This window comes from Lepisma saccharinum, chromosome 18 (assembly GCF_977018435.1).
Source record: "Lepisma saccharinum chromosome 18, izLepSacc3.1, whole genome shotgun sequence".
In the NCBI taxonomy this organism is placed as follows: Eukaryota; Metazoa; Arthropoda; class Insecta; order Zygentoma; family Lepismatidae; genus Lepisma; species Lepisma saccharinum.
In genome coordinates, this window is record NC_139246.1 from 27,463,450 (window position 1) to 27,480,499 (window position 17,050).

Here is a 17,050-nt window from a genome sequence, read left to right on the forward strand (position 1 = left end):
GGCGTTGTAAAATTCTTTACCGTTGTCCGTTTTCAAAAACTGAGGTTGTCTGTTGCTTTCGCGAAAAATTAATTTGAATGCTTCCGTGACGCATGTTCCCGTTTTGGCTTTCAACGGCAGAGCCCATGCGAATTTCGAAAATGTGTCTATGACGGTGAGGAGGTACTTGTTGCCCTTGTTCAATTTATGCACGTTTTTCAAATTGCCGCTACTCATCTCCACGAGGTCACTTTGCCAGAGGTCATCGATGCCCTTGGTTACCACCGCCAAACGTTCGTAGTTGCGGCGTGCAGGTTTATGCAATTCTTCGACGATGGCTTGCCTAGACATTTTTTTAGAGATTACGTTTGAAGAGAAGCACGAGCGTGATGGGATTCAAAGAAGGTGGCACCTCGCTCGTGTTTTGAATGATCAGCTTATCGCCGGCACTCACGTCAAAAACGGTAAGATCTTCGTCTTCGTGTATTTCATATATGTTGCGCGTTTCGTTCCAACGTGCCAGAGGAATGTTTCCTGCTTTCTGGACACCACGATTCGATATCAAGGTCATGGTGGGAACGCTAGCTTTTCTGCCGTGAGACCAGTACGAAAATTCATTTATCTGAATCGTGCCATCGAGGAGAAACTTGTAGTACGGATGATAAGGATGTAACATGTACAGTTTGTTACCTTCGACGAACGTGGAGATTCTCTGTTGATTGGGTACGCTGTTGATTTCGATGGCTTGCAGAGAATGCAGTTTAGCGAATTTAGTATCGACGCTAACGAGGTTGCTGTGAAGCTGTCCCAGTGTATTTTGTACGGGCAACAAATGCTCGACTATGGTATCCGTTACGGTAGAAAACGACGGTTTAATTTTCACTTCCACGTTCAACTGCTTGTAGTTTTCGTTGAGTTCTTGCAGCTTGGCACCGAAAGAGGCCAGCGTCGATTCCTGCGTGGATTCCAGCACTCCAACTTGATCTCTGATGTTGACGACAATACTCTGAAGGTTCTCAACTTGATTCAATTTCGAGCTTTTCTCGGTAAGATCGTTCACGATGCTTCGCATCTCTGTAAACTGCGTGTGAAGGTCGGCGACGCTCTGCGAAGTGGGCAACGTCGACACCAGCGAACTGATTTCGTCTCGAATCTGTTCCACGTTCGCCGTTTCCGTTTCCAGTCGTTTCAGCATTCGAGATATGTTCCTTTTCAAAGCGTGTAATTCTTTGGAGGTGGGTAGATTGGCCACCCTACTCTCGAGATCGCTCAACGAACTTTTGATGTCGCTCGATTGGGATAGTGCCGTCACCGCCGTTTTCAATTTTTCCAAATCTTCGCTCGAAGGTACGCTCGTCCGTAACGATTCCAAGTCACCCTGTATGTTGTCGAGGACATGATGAAAATGAGCAAGATTCGTTTCGACGTTCAAATTTTCTAAATATTCAATCTTCTGCTGAACCGTGCTTAACGTGTCTTGAATGCTCGTCAACGCGCTTGCTTCAGCGTGAATATTTTTAATTTCTTCGTTGATCAACTCCAGAGACGCCTGAAGCGTAGCGATGGTGGTTTGAATGTGTTCGAAATCTTGATAGGCCTCCAATTGAATTTTTATGTTCGCGACGCTTTTACCGATGACCTGCAGTTCGTCCGACGATGGTAGGTTCGTCATGGTATCTTCCAAAGTCTGAAGCTTGGATTTAATTTCTTCCAACGTGCCGGTGAATTCTTCTTGTAATTTGGAAACAACGACGTGCAAGCGTTCCGCATCAATATCGTTCACGACGGTTTGAAGTTCAGAGAATTTCTTTTCTATTGCGGAAGTTCGTTCTTCGATTTCGAGTTTCAATTTTTCCAAATCTTCATTTTTCGATTGAAATTGCTGTAATTTGGCCAAATCATTTTGAAGCTTATCCACGCTCAACTGTATATTTTGAACGTTGTCGTAAGAAGGTACGTCAACATAATTTTTTATGAGCGTTTTCAGTTCGGAATCGATTTTCAGAATGGGGTCGAGACATTGCGTTTGGAGCGTAGCGATCTCCGACTCTAAACTTTTGTTTAAGGTCTCCTGCAAAGCGATCAAATCGCTCCTCAACTTTTTAATTCGGACATCCAACATGAGAATCTCTTCTGCGTGGTCTACACGCTTAGTGTGGCCGAAAATGTCGTTAGGCATTTTGGTTAATGGTTATTTATAATAGGATACACGATTCGTAATTCTACGAAGAGTGGAATAAGTTTGTCATAATCTCCGAGGAGTTCTACGTACAGGTAATCTCCTGCGGAAACATCGTACGTAATGTTAGAAAGTACCTTGTCGTGCTTGATTCGAAAAATGTTCCTGCCGGTAGATATTTTGATTTCGCCTACGTTTTCCGGATTCACGGTGATTTGAAGTTTCCCGTCGATCGGAATCTCGTAGAAATGTAAATTGTTATTGAAGACGTAAAACATCTTGCCCACATCGTCATTCAATTTCGTCCATATACTGTTGAGGTGAACGATTAGTAGACCATTAAGTTTAGATAACACGGAAGGTAAGAGGTTATTGGAATTTGTTGGTGCAGTTTCCATGATGGTTTGCTTTCTGTATCCGAACAAGTTCATAGGCATGCTGGTTATTTAAAAATGCGGTCAAAGTTTTTTTTTTTTTTTTTTGTAATGACAGTCAAAGTGGTTTTTTTTTTGTAATGACTAACAAAATGATTTTTTTTGTTTTGTTTTTATGAATCTTCTGTTGAAGATGGGCATATGTTGCAGGTTTTGCTTTCTGCTAAGCGATAGTGCCCCCACGGCAGTGTGTGAATTCCGCACTTCAGGATGCACCTCTTATCATCGTGCGCATCCAAAGCAATCTTCCTGACAATGTTGGTTGTCAATTTATGGTTGACGCTCTGGATTCGATACTCTTTTCGTAGAACAGGTGAGCGAGTTTTCAGGCATTCAACATAATCTTCGAATGCGAGATGCTTTTGTACAACCTGCCTACCTACACCCTTGGCCTTCTTGGTGACAGACCCCTCGGCCCGAATTGCATAGGCTTTGGCCCGAAGTCCAGCAAACTCAAGAATAACATCCCCGTCCTTCTCGTCCTTGAGTTTACCGGGCACTTTTTTGTTTCGGGGCAGGATGCCGTACTGGTTCGGCTGGGGATAGCCTGATGTGTCGAAAAGCTCGATGAAAGGTGGAATCGACGCTATATCCTTATATGCATCAACTGTGCGAACATGGTAGACCAAGCTGTCCGTATCTGTATATAAAAGAGAAATGTCACGATCATAATGTTTGCACAGTGTACCATAATGTGTCTCAAACATATGCAACTTGCTCAAGTCCAGAATCGTGGCACCAACATAAATTGGCTTGTGTAGGTGCACCACAGGTTTATCCATGTGGACCAGAGCCAACTGCTCATTACACTGGTCTACATATGAAATATTTTTTTCTGCTGACTTAGATATTTTAACTGATTCTATATAATTTGAGGTCGCTGATTCCAAGTATGTAGTCAGAAAAAGTGTATCACGTCACAATTTTTCACAAATCACATTTGAAAATTTTCACAATATTATAATACTGGGCTAAACTCCAACAATTTTCCATATGGATATCTGTACATAATGAAATTTCTTTTTCTGCTGACTTAGAAATTTTAACTGACTCTATATAATTTGAGGTCGCTGATTCCAAATTTGTAGTCAGAAAAAGGCTATCACGTCACAATTTTTCACAAATCACATTTGAAAATGTTCACAATATTGTAATACTGGGCTAAACTCCAACAATTTTCCATATATATATATATCTGCATATAATGAAATTATAGGACTACAAACATAGGTGGCGTAGCTGATAACAGATATTAAGTTGCATTGTTTCACAAGTCACATTTCCAAATTTTCAGAAAATTATATCCGGATACATTCCAACAGCACTTGCAAAGAGATTGCGTCGTAGTCAGATGTCCATGCAGAGTATCACGTCACGTTGTTTAACAATCATGTTTCTCAATAGGGAGTTCTTAATGGACAAAATGTTTAGGCAATTCCGACAAATTGATCAATTTGTTTCACGAGCACATACAGTCACATACAGTCAGCACCAGAAATAGTCGGCCATCATGTTTTCGTTCCATCTCCCCTGATATCGGTGCTCCATGGTTTTTATGTCTTGGTGGAAGCGTTCGCCCTGTTCTTCACTTACGGCACCAAGATTAGACGGAAATACATCTAAGTGGCTGTGCAGGAAGTGAAGCTTGGCACTCATATTTACTCCTAACTTTTGAAACGTCACCAACAAATTTTCAACTAGAACCTCGTAGTTGTGCGCCCTGAAGTTTCCAAGAAAGTTTGTAATGACATCAGAAAAGGCACACATGCATTTTTCTCTGTTCGGTTCATTGTTTGTAAGAATTCTTCATCTTTCATTAGCATCCTTATCTGAGGACCATCAAAAATACCTGCTTTTACTTTCTCATGCATCAATGCAGGAAATTTTGAGCAAATGTATTTAAAGCAAGCCCCATTCTTATCCAGAGCTTTTACATACTGCTTCCTTAATCCCAACTTAATGTGCAGTGGAGGAAGTAACACTTTCTTAGGATCAACAAGCGGCTTGTTCTGGATGTTTTTCGCCCCGACTTCAAAGCTTTTCCTAGCAGGCCACAGTCTTCGTACTCAATGTTCGTTCCTTGCTCGACTGTCCCATAAACACAAAAAGCATGGATATTTCGTGAAACCTGCTTGTTGACCAAGTAACATTGAAATGCCCTTGAGATCTCCGTACACAAGCCAACTGTCATTTGCATACTTTATCTTTCGAAGCAGTTCTTTCATTGTTTCGTAGCTTTCCTTCAAATGTACGGAGTGGACAACAGGAATGGATGCTAACTTATTGCCATTATGCAGCAACACACACTTCAAACTCCTCTTCGAGCTATCAATAAAAAGCCTCCATTTTTCTGCATTATACGTACATCCCATAGCTTCAATTAGTCCCTTCACATCTGTACAATAGACAAGTTCTTCATCCCTTTGAAAATATCTTAATAGATGCCTCTCTCTGTCACGATACATGTTCCAGACGCTAACATATTTCTTTCCTTTAGTCTACACAAGTCCTGCATACTTTATGAGGTGCCCAGGATTTATCTTGGTCACCCAATTTAATTCTGAAATATGCACTATATGCTTTCCTTACAAAGTCAGTAATATTTGTCCTTTGTTTTGGGGTTAAAAATGCTCGAATAACTGATTGAAATAATATTCATTATAATATTCCATGTGCTGCCATCTTGTGACCTCTTTACGGACTACGTTGTTTCATTGCTCTAACATCCCTAATCTTAGATAATTTTCTATTTTCCTCCGAAACCTGACGTGATAGAAAAAAACGGATTTCGGTTTTGGATTTACCACCCCCGAATTACTATAGAACAACTATCAGCCTCCAGTCAGCAAAATGGACGTAGACCAGTGTTATAAATAGTCCTTGATTTAAACAACGGGCTTGCAATCAGCTTACGACATCGCTTCGCATTGGTAACCAGCCTAACGTCCACGCGATTTCTCACGTTCTCCATCGTTTTACCGAACACAGCATTGTTCATCAGCTTGAAGAAGTTTTTGTCAAGCCCCGAGGTTGCAGCGATGCGGTGTTTGGTATTGGCTTTGATGTAGGGTACTAACCAGTTACTGTGCTCGAACCTGAGGATGCGATGAATTTTACCAATTGTAACACCTTGCCTCATCAACCAAGCAAGATTCAGGTAATGTAGCACATACCTCTCTTTGGGCTCAACATCCATGATGAGCTTGGGTTGATTCGAGTTAGGTAAACGCTTAAATTCTGGAGCAGGTGGTAACTCGCTGAATACATCATGGAGCTTCTCGGGGAATTTAATGTCCACCTCGGCAAAAAATCCGTATGTACTATCTTCGAAATTTTTCATGTCGAAATCCGAAGGATTAACCCACTCGAATCCCTTGTACGGAAGTTGCTGCATCATGGAAAATCCATACAGGTTGTTTACATCTGTGTGGAGGATGTAGCTTGTTGTTTTAGAGGGATCGTAACCGGTGGCCATGTATTGATTGTTAGCACGTGCATAGCGTTGCGTCACCTGGACCATACCGCCTCGGATGCCTCGTTCCAAAAAAAGTAACTTTTCCACATCGTTAAGAAGCTGGAGTTTAATCCTGGTCATGAGCAGCATGGCCGACCATGCCAGTCCGGGGAGGCTGTAGAAGTAGGTAGGGTCTAGGTGGTAGATGTTTATTGCTGTCGCGCGAAACGCCTGCAAAACGTCCGCGAGAAGCGTCACGTCAAGCTTTAAATATGCGTCGTGATAATCCCCAAAATTTCGACAACCTAACTCTTTCCACATGGACTGGGCATGCTGGTATTCCTCATCTGTTATGTTAGAGCCTCTCAGCCGACTGTAGAATTTATCCTGTGGAGGGAGCGATGTTTCCTCGAACTTGTCGGGGTCCGTTACGTACTTACGTCTGATGAGCCCCAAACACCCAAAGTTTGGAAAACTCGCTGCAGTGATAGTCAGCTGCTCGTCCCTAAGCTTGCCTGCAAGAGCATCAAGGCTTGCATGGAGGAAACGCAGCGAGTCAAGAAACCGAAGCTCGATAGTTGCTTCCAATTCGGGGATAGACACCCACTTACTCACGCTAATGTAGCGCTCCTCGTTCTGTGCTAAGACCCTGATACGACTATCATCGTAGCCGAGATGGGGTACCAAGTGATGAAAATCGTATCCCGAGCCGTTGTGAAAGAAGATGGGAATAAAGCGCGGGTCCCTAGCTTTTAAGTTGCACGTGTTGCACCACGGACCGATGTAGCTACCAGTACCATAATGGTCGTGGTGGTGCACTTTACTGTTATCGTCGGTGAAGACCAAGTTGCAAACAGGGCAGTTGGTTGCCTCCTCGTGCCTACGCTTATTCTTAGGAGAAAGTCGTCGCATGCGCTTGGGGGACAGCAACACTTTTCCTATCTTTTGGGCCTCCTCTACCATCCTCTGCAAGAAGTGCTTGACCGGTTCGGGACCGCGATAGACATACGGCTCGGGGGCAACACGTTGGTCTCGCCGCACCACAACGTAGGCGTAACTCGAGACCTCGTGGAGTTGGTAAGGGGTGGTGGAAGAAACTTCGGGATCGGGATAGCAGGTGGAGAGGGGTTCGAGGAAGGCTTCGAAGTCTGCTACAATGATGGCAGGATGCTCTACCATGGCGCTGTGCATGCTAAATTTTTCCGTCGCATCAGGATTGGGCAGAATAGTTCGTGCAGGTTTGTTGGTACTGCAGTAACGCATGTGGCGAGCGAGCTTTTCTCCAGCGATGTTTTCTCCTTGTAAGCTCTGGTGTTTTTGTTGTCGGTTGTCAAAAGTAATCAGACATCTTCGACAAACTTCTATGCTACCATGATGCTTGCTTTTTTGACTCGACACCAACCGGGAGAGCGAGCGAATGAGGGTGTAGTGGTGTTGTGTCTCATTCTTCATGAGCAGGAGGTTGATTTCTCGTACCTCGTTGATGTTGCTCACGTTGCTCACCCGGATGGGGTGGACCTCATTTTTGTTCTCGGTGAGACCGTAAACGTTTATGGCTAATTGTAAGTTGCGAGCACGTGCCTCAAACTTGCCAACATCCGAAAGCGCCACCGGGCAATCGATTCCCACCATTGCATCCTCCAACTCCGACTCGTACTGCTCGTAGTGGCCAACGCGATGCGGATGATTTTTCCAGTCCACGGGGTGCAACGCTGCCAGCACCGACCAGACGAAGCACTTGTTATCCCTGTTCTGAATATTCAGAACAGCCTTCTTTGCTGCAACATCTGGTGGTAGAGGGACGTAACTAGACCCGGACATTGGTGCAAACTGACTAAAAGTAACACACAATTTATGGGGTTCTCCACACAGCGAACCGCCCGAGCCTGTGGCCTCGTGCTCCTCCTGTTTAACAAGCAGCTCTTCGGTAAACTTGTCGTAAATTTCTCCAATGCTGTCACCATCCGCCAGATGCAGCATTTTTGCTTTCGTTGCATGAAAGAAAGTGTATCTTTCATCGGTCGGTTTCTTGTATGTGCAACATAGCGTTCCGTAGAATTTAGTGGAGGAGTGCGTAGCCAGTGCATTACTAAGAATAGAAACTATCTCTGCTCGCTTCTCCTCTAAAAAGCTACGAACATCGCAAGAGCCATCCGACAATCGGACGTAATCTTCTAATATTCCTCCGAAAGCAGACCGGTCTGCTTTCATCGCAGGCTTGACGCGTTTGGCGGGTGGTGCATTGATGGAGGCTGCTTCTGCCTTCCTCTTGGTGGAGGTCGAAGGCTGGGCCCCAGATGTACTTTCGCTTAGACAAGTAAGCTTATGCTTCTTGGCATACGCAATTGTGATGTGTTTATTGCATCCGGAACATAGTTCAGTGGCAGCCAAATGCTTGCCTGGCACGCAGGTACGACAATGTCTTGCAAAATGTTGGCTTGATATGGTTCTTTTGCAAACAGGGCAACTTTTCATGGAGCGCATTTTTTTATTTTTTTTCGGGGTATGTTTATTTATATGTGATCTGTTGGTGGTAGAGTGTTTACAAAACAAAAATGCCTTATGAGAAAAATTTTGTAAGCTAATTCTAATTAGTGTTAGTTTGAGGGGTTTATTATATGGGTGGTGTTGTCTTCCTCAAATATGTGCTTTAGTCAACCCTATAAAAAAATTAAAAAAATATATAAGAAAAATATGATTGTAGATAGAAAAAGCACAATAAATATTGCATGCATGTGTAATTCTATTTAGCTTATTTTTGCTAGACACGAATCTTCTTCAGATTTTATTGCCTACTAGTATATTTTTCTACCATTCGAGTAGAGGTGTGAAACTATGAAAATGTTCTTGTTTAAGCACTAATCATTATGTTTCCAATAGGACTCTTATGGGACGTAGAACCTTGTAACTTTGCTCTATGTATATACTAGTGCTTTTCCAACATGTTCACAAAACCTTAGAACCTTCACAGACAAAAAAATAAAGTTTCCCTCTGTGTACATGTATAATTCGAATCCCACTGTAGGTCCAGTTTCGATTAGCCTTACTGTGCATAAAGTAGGCTTAAAACAACAAATCCAACCCAGAGTATCAACAAATTCAAAAAGATAAAGTTACCCCTGTACACTTGTATAATTTTAAACTCCAAGTTCGATACTCGGCGGAGGTGGTTCGGATCCCACTGTAGGTCCAGTTTCGATTAGCCTTACTGTGCATAAAGTAGACTTAAAAAAAAAATCCAACCCAGAGTACACGCGTCAATACCATCCACCATGAGTAAACTAACATGATCATAATCATCGTCCCTCCCCTCCCTCCGATTGTTACCTCGCTTTTATGTTATTCGCGATGAAGAATAGTTTTTTCAAGCGCACGTTATGTATGCTCATATTTTTGTTTAGCGTAATTTCGTTGTTTAATCAAAACACCACTTCGTGTTCACTAACACAACTCGCAATTATTATTATTAACACACACACACATGCAAGAGAAATAACAAGAAACAAAACTTACCTACAAAAAATCTGCTAGCAATTTAACACACACAAAACAGTAGTATAATCGCGTACAGTTGTAAAAACGTTACTCTTCTGTGCAGAAGCTTTCACATTACTGTGTTTGATCTGACCTACATCGATACCACAGATATCCTTGTCCTTGCGAATGCACGTGGCGCGTTGAGTGTGTGGGGCGAGAAATACACGTGAAGATCCGCTTCCGTGCAGCCGGGCACGGAAGTCGATGTTTATCGCGGCGACACGAATCCCCAACCGGCTGCACGGAAGCGGATCTTCACGTGTATTTCTCGCCCCACACGCTCAACGCGCCACGTGCATTCGCAAGGACATGGCCTTGCGTAAAAGAAAATCAAATAAGCAAACTACGCCCTCAAGTACAAAGCGGAGATCTTGAAAAGTCCGCAGGTGCCGATTCACTTTCACGGTTACCAGTGCGTGCAGAAGATGGCGTCGGGAAGTCACATGGAATTCGACGTGACGACTCAGTTCAACAACATACAGTTCGACATGCCAGATTTCGTCGTAGTGCTCTTTCAGACCGGGCGCGATAAAAATCAGGAAAAAGATTCCAGCAAATTCGACGACTGCAAGATCAAGAACGTTTATCTCAAGAACGGTAGGAACGAAGTGTTCCCGCGCGAAAATTACAACCTCGACATGACCAAAGACGATTACCTCAAACTTTACGAAGCTTACACCTCTTACAAGCGCGTGACCGAGGGAAGCGTGGACATGTACTACACGCCCAGCGAATTCAAAATCCGCAGGCCGATGTTCGTCATCAACACCACAAAAAGGAAGCAGGTGGTGGTCAACGATCGCACCAACATCAAGATCGTCTGCGAGTTCCACGACGCGCTGCCTGCCGATACTCTATGCAGCGTCATCCTGATCGCGGAGAAGTCCTTCGTCCACGACGTGAAGAATGAGAGGGTCACAGAGCAGTTTTAACAGGTTTTTAACATCTTTTCTTGCACAATAAGGAATTTTTTTGTACTAGCACAATCAGTTACAATGCCACAATACGAATTTCACTAGTTCAGATCAGTTACAAATGTCAATTTCATCAGTTATCAGTTAAAATATTTTTTTTTCATCACTATAGCACGAGAGACAAATCAGAAAATTTGCACAAAAAAATTTGTTGTTGTTTTTACACGAGAAAATTAACAATAAAATTCTTTCGTTTCAGATGCTGTCGAAACATCAAAAACACATACACACACACTAGAAAAAAAAAAGCATGCAACTTTATTTGTAACACACACACATACATTCTCCATCTTCATCAAGAAAATATTATAATAAACATAATTATTTTTATCTATATCTCACAATAAAACTCTATATCCAAAAATATTACAACATCAAAATAACACTATAGTCGTTAGTACACGTTGCATGCATTACGGAGGTCCTCTGTAGAGTTTCATGGAAGTTTGAGAAAAAAAAAAACACGTGAAACTCTACAGAGGTGTGGTTATCTAGAACCGCAGCCGTTAGAAAACCTTTTACTTTTTTTGGTTGGGCACCACGCACCCTGGCGAGGTTATAGGGGCCAGGAATCCTAAAAAATAACAATTATTATTTGTTTGTTTGCGTCACAATACGAAAATAATGAGAGGCACGCGCGCGCGCGTGTGTGGCACATCGTTCCCGCGAGAGAGGTTTACAAAAGTCACGATATATATATAAACATTGGCCCCCGGGACTTGGAAAAAATTTACGATAAGGTGCATTCGCTCACCACTGTTGCCAGCTATAGGTCTCTCTCTCTCTTCATCTTACAGCAACGTTGGCATCTCTATCTTTTTTTTTAGTTGTAGGTAGGTTGCCAACACACTCTAGTTAATAATGCTACATATTATACACACACACGCACACACATACTGTGTTGCCATCCATCCATCCATCTCTCTCTCTTTTACGGCAGTGTGTGTTTGTTGCCGGCTCTCCTTGCCCAGTGTGTGTATGTTACGCCAGTGTAAGCCCTTGCCAAGTAAGAAGAAAAAAAAAGCTGTAGGTAGGTGTTGGCAAGGGTACCAGCAGGTTGGCAAAAATTGCTTTATGCACTGTAAGGCAAGCCTCAAGCAAGGTTGCCAGCTCCTTGCTTTAGGTTAGGTTAGACCAAGAAAAAAACCTTGGTGTTTTTTTTCGAGTAAGGTGTTGGCAACACTGCGAGAAATTGGAGCTTATGCCTTACAAGAGCAAACCATTAAGGCGAGCTCCACCGAGCTCCACTTTCGGGCGTTGAATTCTCCATTTGGGTCTACTAATAATATTTGTAAGAATGCACGACTGAAATAAATTAGTAAAACTATCAACAATTTGGTTATTTATTGTTGAAGTTCCACATGAGCCTTTAATATTTGGCTCGAATTATTCTTGTTCCTGCAGATTGAAATAAACATTATATTCTGGCTACGATTAGAATGAAATTACAAGTGTAATTTAACATGTCACGGATATGTACAGTTCAACTTCTGTCCTTTTTTTTAAAATAGAGATTTAATTAAAATATAGGGTAGAACTAGTTATTGTCTTCACAAATGTGCACATGGTTAGACCTGGTTCCAGTAGAAGACCTTGGCTACGACATAAATATATATAATGACGTTGATAATTTAATAACAAAAACAACCCGTGGCGTAACTGCGTACCTACCGACTGTTATATATAATATAGGTAGAGGAGAAGGTTTAAATATGGGTTTTGGAGTTATCAGCGCCCCCGGGTGCTGCAGCCTGGCAGAGGCTATTGGAACTGGCTATCTGTCAAGGACAAAGGTTCCGGCGCCAATTCGCAAGAGAAAGTGGTGGTTAGTTTCGGCCTTGGACGCTGTTATAGAATTGCGACATCCGAGAACTTTGTGCAAGTATGTTTTAACTCAGTGCTTTCGAATTCTCATCTGCCTTGTATATGTTATAACATTAGCGGTATTTAAAACCAATGTGGGCTTTTATAATGCCATGATTTGTTTGTGAAATATGTACCACAGAGAGTGAAAATAAAGTGAGGAAGAAAAATAGCGTGATGGTCTAAATATGGGCTATGACATGAGGTCTAATGTTGAGATCACATTTTCAACAAATATTTGGATGTTTTTGTTAATTTCGATTTTTCCAATTCCGCGTGATTTTCAAAACAACGGATTAATCATAAATTTGAATTTTATAATGTTTTAGTGATAAATGACTTTTAAAATTTTAATTGCTTTTGTGATATTGCCACTAGTAGCCCATATTTAGACCACAATTTTGAAACACATCATTTTACAATTTTTTGGAAATTGCTTTTTTTTTTAAAAAAAAGTAGAGACCTTCTATATTTTAGCATGCTATTACATTTAAGTATATATTTCATAGATATTCATTTTAAAGTCAGGTTCTTAATATATTTTTTTTCTCCGAAAATGATAACATAAAAATGGGGGCCCATATTTAGACCTTTTCCTCTACTATATGACCTTTTTCCGGAGAACAGTTTATTTGATGTCCAGAAGTGTGAAGAATAAATGCTGCAAAATTTGAACAAGATACGTCAAACACAGAGGTGGGTACGTACACCTGTTTGTGTGCGCGCTTGCGGAGTTGGTTTTCGGTTGGAGAAGCTCGTTACTTGAGTTCCTGGCGTTTGTTGGAGCACCTAGACGTTAACAACATCATGGAGTGTGGAAGCGGTAGTGAAAATAGAGAATGTGCTGGTAAGAAAACATATATTAAGCGGAAAAATAAGAAAATGAAAAAAATAAGCAGAAGAAAGTGCGTGGTGAGGAATATTTAAATTCAAGTGGTAAACTGTCAGCAGGTAGAAATTCAGTTACTGTACCAGTTGTTGCTCCACACAGTGTTGGAAACATTTTTCTGTTGATGATCAAAGAAATTGTTCGGCGTTTTCTACAGGGTGTGTACTAAGGAATTGCAAGACTCGTTTCTGGCAAACTGTATGCAAAGACGTAATGCAACAGCTGCAAAGAAGACAGTGAATTCCAAAAAGAATGCGAAGAACAGAAAATACAAGACAATAAGCACTATAAGGTGTATTTTCGTACATTCAAATACATATCGTTACTTCTATAGTGTTTTGGATTACTCTAATCCAGGTTTTTTACGTTTCATAATGTGTCTATGGAAAAAAAGTACATAACATGTTTCTTCCAGTACGTAATTATAAAATCGATTTCTAACGTACCAAGCCTTTAGAAGAGACCAAATTTATTTGTCAATTAATTGTTTCCTTCTACTATGCTCCAGTCTCTTTGAGTTCAACAATGAAAACTTTCTCGGCGATTTTCTGAAAATGCCATTTTCTCGGATATGCCCTTTTCCATAGACCGCCTCAATTACAGGAAGTCTTTCTAGGTTTTGTTTTAAATTCACATTTATTCACATGTAAGCTAATTAGGACTGGATCTATACTTTAAAGTTGTATCCGAGGCACTATATCTCCACTGGGTGTCAAACCCGGGACCATTTAGTTACCACAACACCATCGGGGAAGCCTCTATGTAATTATAAGTATACATGTGTGTACGTATGTGTATGCACATGTACACACACACACACACACACACACACACACACACACACACACACACACACACACACACACACACACACACACACACACACACACACACATCAGCTTAGATACGTTCCTGTTCTCGTGGGTTCTTTTATTCATTCCGTGACAATTATCCACTCATTCTCATTGCCGTTCTTAATCAGTAGTTTGACAGACAAAATACACAAACCACTTAAATGATATAATATTTTTACAGCCATTTGTAAGACTGTCTGTGTTCTGAACTGTTGGGAAAAGTAATATGCATGTAGTATATTTTAAAGCAAATAATATCTTTCTCGTACGACATTCTCCAGTATGGATACAGAAACTCTCCAAGAATGCAAGAATCATTTAGTCAATTATATTTATTATATGATGTAGACGGACGTATTTCTTGATACATACAATAATCTCTGGCTCAAGATTTGGAAAGAACTCTTGTTTTATTGAATCAGACAGCAAATTGTGTTTGAACTGTATTTATATGTTGTAACTAGAATCACAATATTTTAAATTATTTGCTTGATCTTTATCCTATATCTTTACTATATGTTCAACATAATGGGACTTCGTTCATGTGATGAACAAATAAATGCATATGAAATTGAACCAAGGGGTAGAAATCTAGTGCGGAAAATGAACAATATTCTTTCTGAGCCAATGATAGGTCTTTGTTTTGGATGGTTCGTTCCCGTGATTCCTACTTCGAATCTCAACAAGATCAATTAACGTACTAAATTCTTGATTAAATACATGCTTGCCGGATGTTCAGAAGCATATTTTAGACTAAGTGATTATAAAGAATTTTCCATCTTTGGGGAAGTTGTCGTTTTAGGGGAGTTGAAATGGTAAAATTAGCTCCAAATGACCATAATTTGAACTTTTGTGAAAATGACTTAAGGGCAGATTACGGAAATTGGAGATGAGTGTGATACAGGGGTGTTGTTGGAGTGAAATCAGTGCCTGCCACAGAACTCCAACGAAGCTGAATAGTTAACTCCTGTTTGGTGGGAGCAATAAAACGTTCGTTCCTGGAGGTAAATAAATAAATAAATAAATAAATAAATAAATAAATGCGGCGATGGGGCTCGATGCGCTGATCTCTCTTCAACCAATGAAACACCACTTGGAGGGTTCTGCCCCTCGGTTGCTATGGGTTGATTGAGAAGACGAGTCTCTACACAAACTACTTTTCAATTTGAGTAAACTGTTATTTGACTAAATTAATTATCAGTCCTGATGTGCACGCGTTTGTGTGTATGGCAAAATTTGACAAAACCATGTAATCAGAATGTGTTTAATTTACTTTCAACTTTTGTCACAACACAAACCGAAGCAAATATTTTAAAAGAAATACACTTTCAATAGAAACATGCATTACGATATGTTCTTTATCGGTTCTAAACAGTAATTTATAAAGAATTTCTGATGAGTTGAACAAAGATATCCATCTTCATCAGAAACATGTAATGAAAAGTCCCGCACCGCTGCCGTGCGGTCTAAAGCAAATAGCCCACTGAGAAGCGAGGAGACGCGGAGAAACGGGACAACAGAACTTCTGTTGTCTATTTATACTGAAATCAAATGGTGTGACGCCAACGAAACGCGCGGAACCTAAGTGCGGAATTTCCGTACCAGAAGTCTGAAGTTTTCTAGGGTGGAAATTTTCGGTTGGCCACGTCTCCAAATGCTCTCTCGTGTAATTCCGCGTCTCTTCGTTCACTCCGGCAAGCGTCAAGCTCGGCTCCGCTGTACTCGGACTACCCTCAGAAAGACACATGGAATTTTCCACTCGGAGATTCAGGGTGGCATGTTTCTGGTGTCTCAGTGGGCGATCTCCTTAAGACGTCAGCCTTTGAGCTCGGGTTACGAGCCGTGCGTAGGTTCGACTCTCCTGGGGGCAAGCGTAACGACTTTTCTCCTCAGATTTAGGTCAGTGTATAGGACCGGTGGCTAACCACCATGTGAGAAAATTGGGGAGCTACGAAGGAGTAGTGACCCGGTCATGGAAAAATACAACTACGACTGAGGGTTCGTCGTGCTGACCACATGATATTCCGAAAATGGTTGGATAATTGCCCACCTCCGCTAAGGCATGTGGTATCGAGGCTGGCAGTCTGTAGGTAGGCTGTTGCGCCACGGGTTATTATTGTTATTAATATATTGAACAACGTCATTGTATATATTTTTTCATGCCCAAGGTCCTCTCTTGGAATCACGTTTAACTGTCACAATCAACTATTTCCACAGGATATGAGCGTCGTCCACAGTGTAGAATGTGTATATTTGTGAAGATAATATTTAGTTTCATCCTCTCTTATAATCAAATCTCTATTTTAAAAGAAAGACAGAACTGTACATATCCGTGACATTCCAAACTACACTTGTACTTCCACTCTAATCGTAGTGAGGAGATAATGCTTATTTCAAGAATAATTAGAGCCGAAAATTAAAGTTTCATTTGCAACTTCAATAACAAATAACCAGATTGATGATAGATTTACTAATTTATTTCAGTCGTGCATTCTTACAAATATTACCAGTAAGTATAATATGATTTATTTACATAAGCAGATAGTAAATTCCCACACACATACACACGTATATTTGAGGAAATTACGCTCATCTACACCATATTTTCCGTTTGTCGTTAGTTCCTGTCCAGGTTGTAGCTGCTTTTTGGCTGAAGATCTTTAACCCCAGAAGAAAGGAGGAAATCCTGCAAGAAATATGATAATATTATAAAGGACATACAATAATGAATTATACTTAATTAATCTTGTTATTTATTACAAATTGTAAATATAAATAATGTTTCTTGTATTTCAGTTACCTAACAAAATTTATACCTCATAAGGTTAATTGGGACGGTAAGGTAAAATGAACATTACATGACGTACATGAAAGAAAAAAATACAAA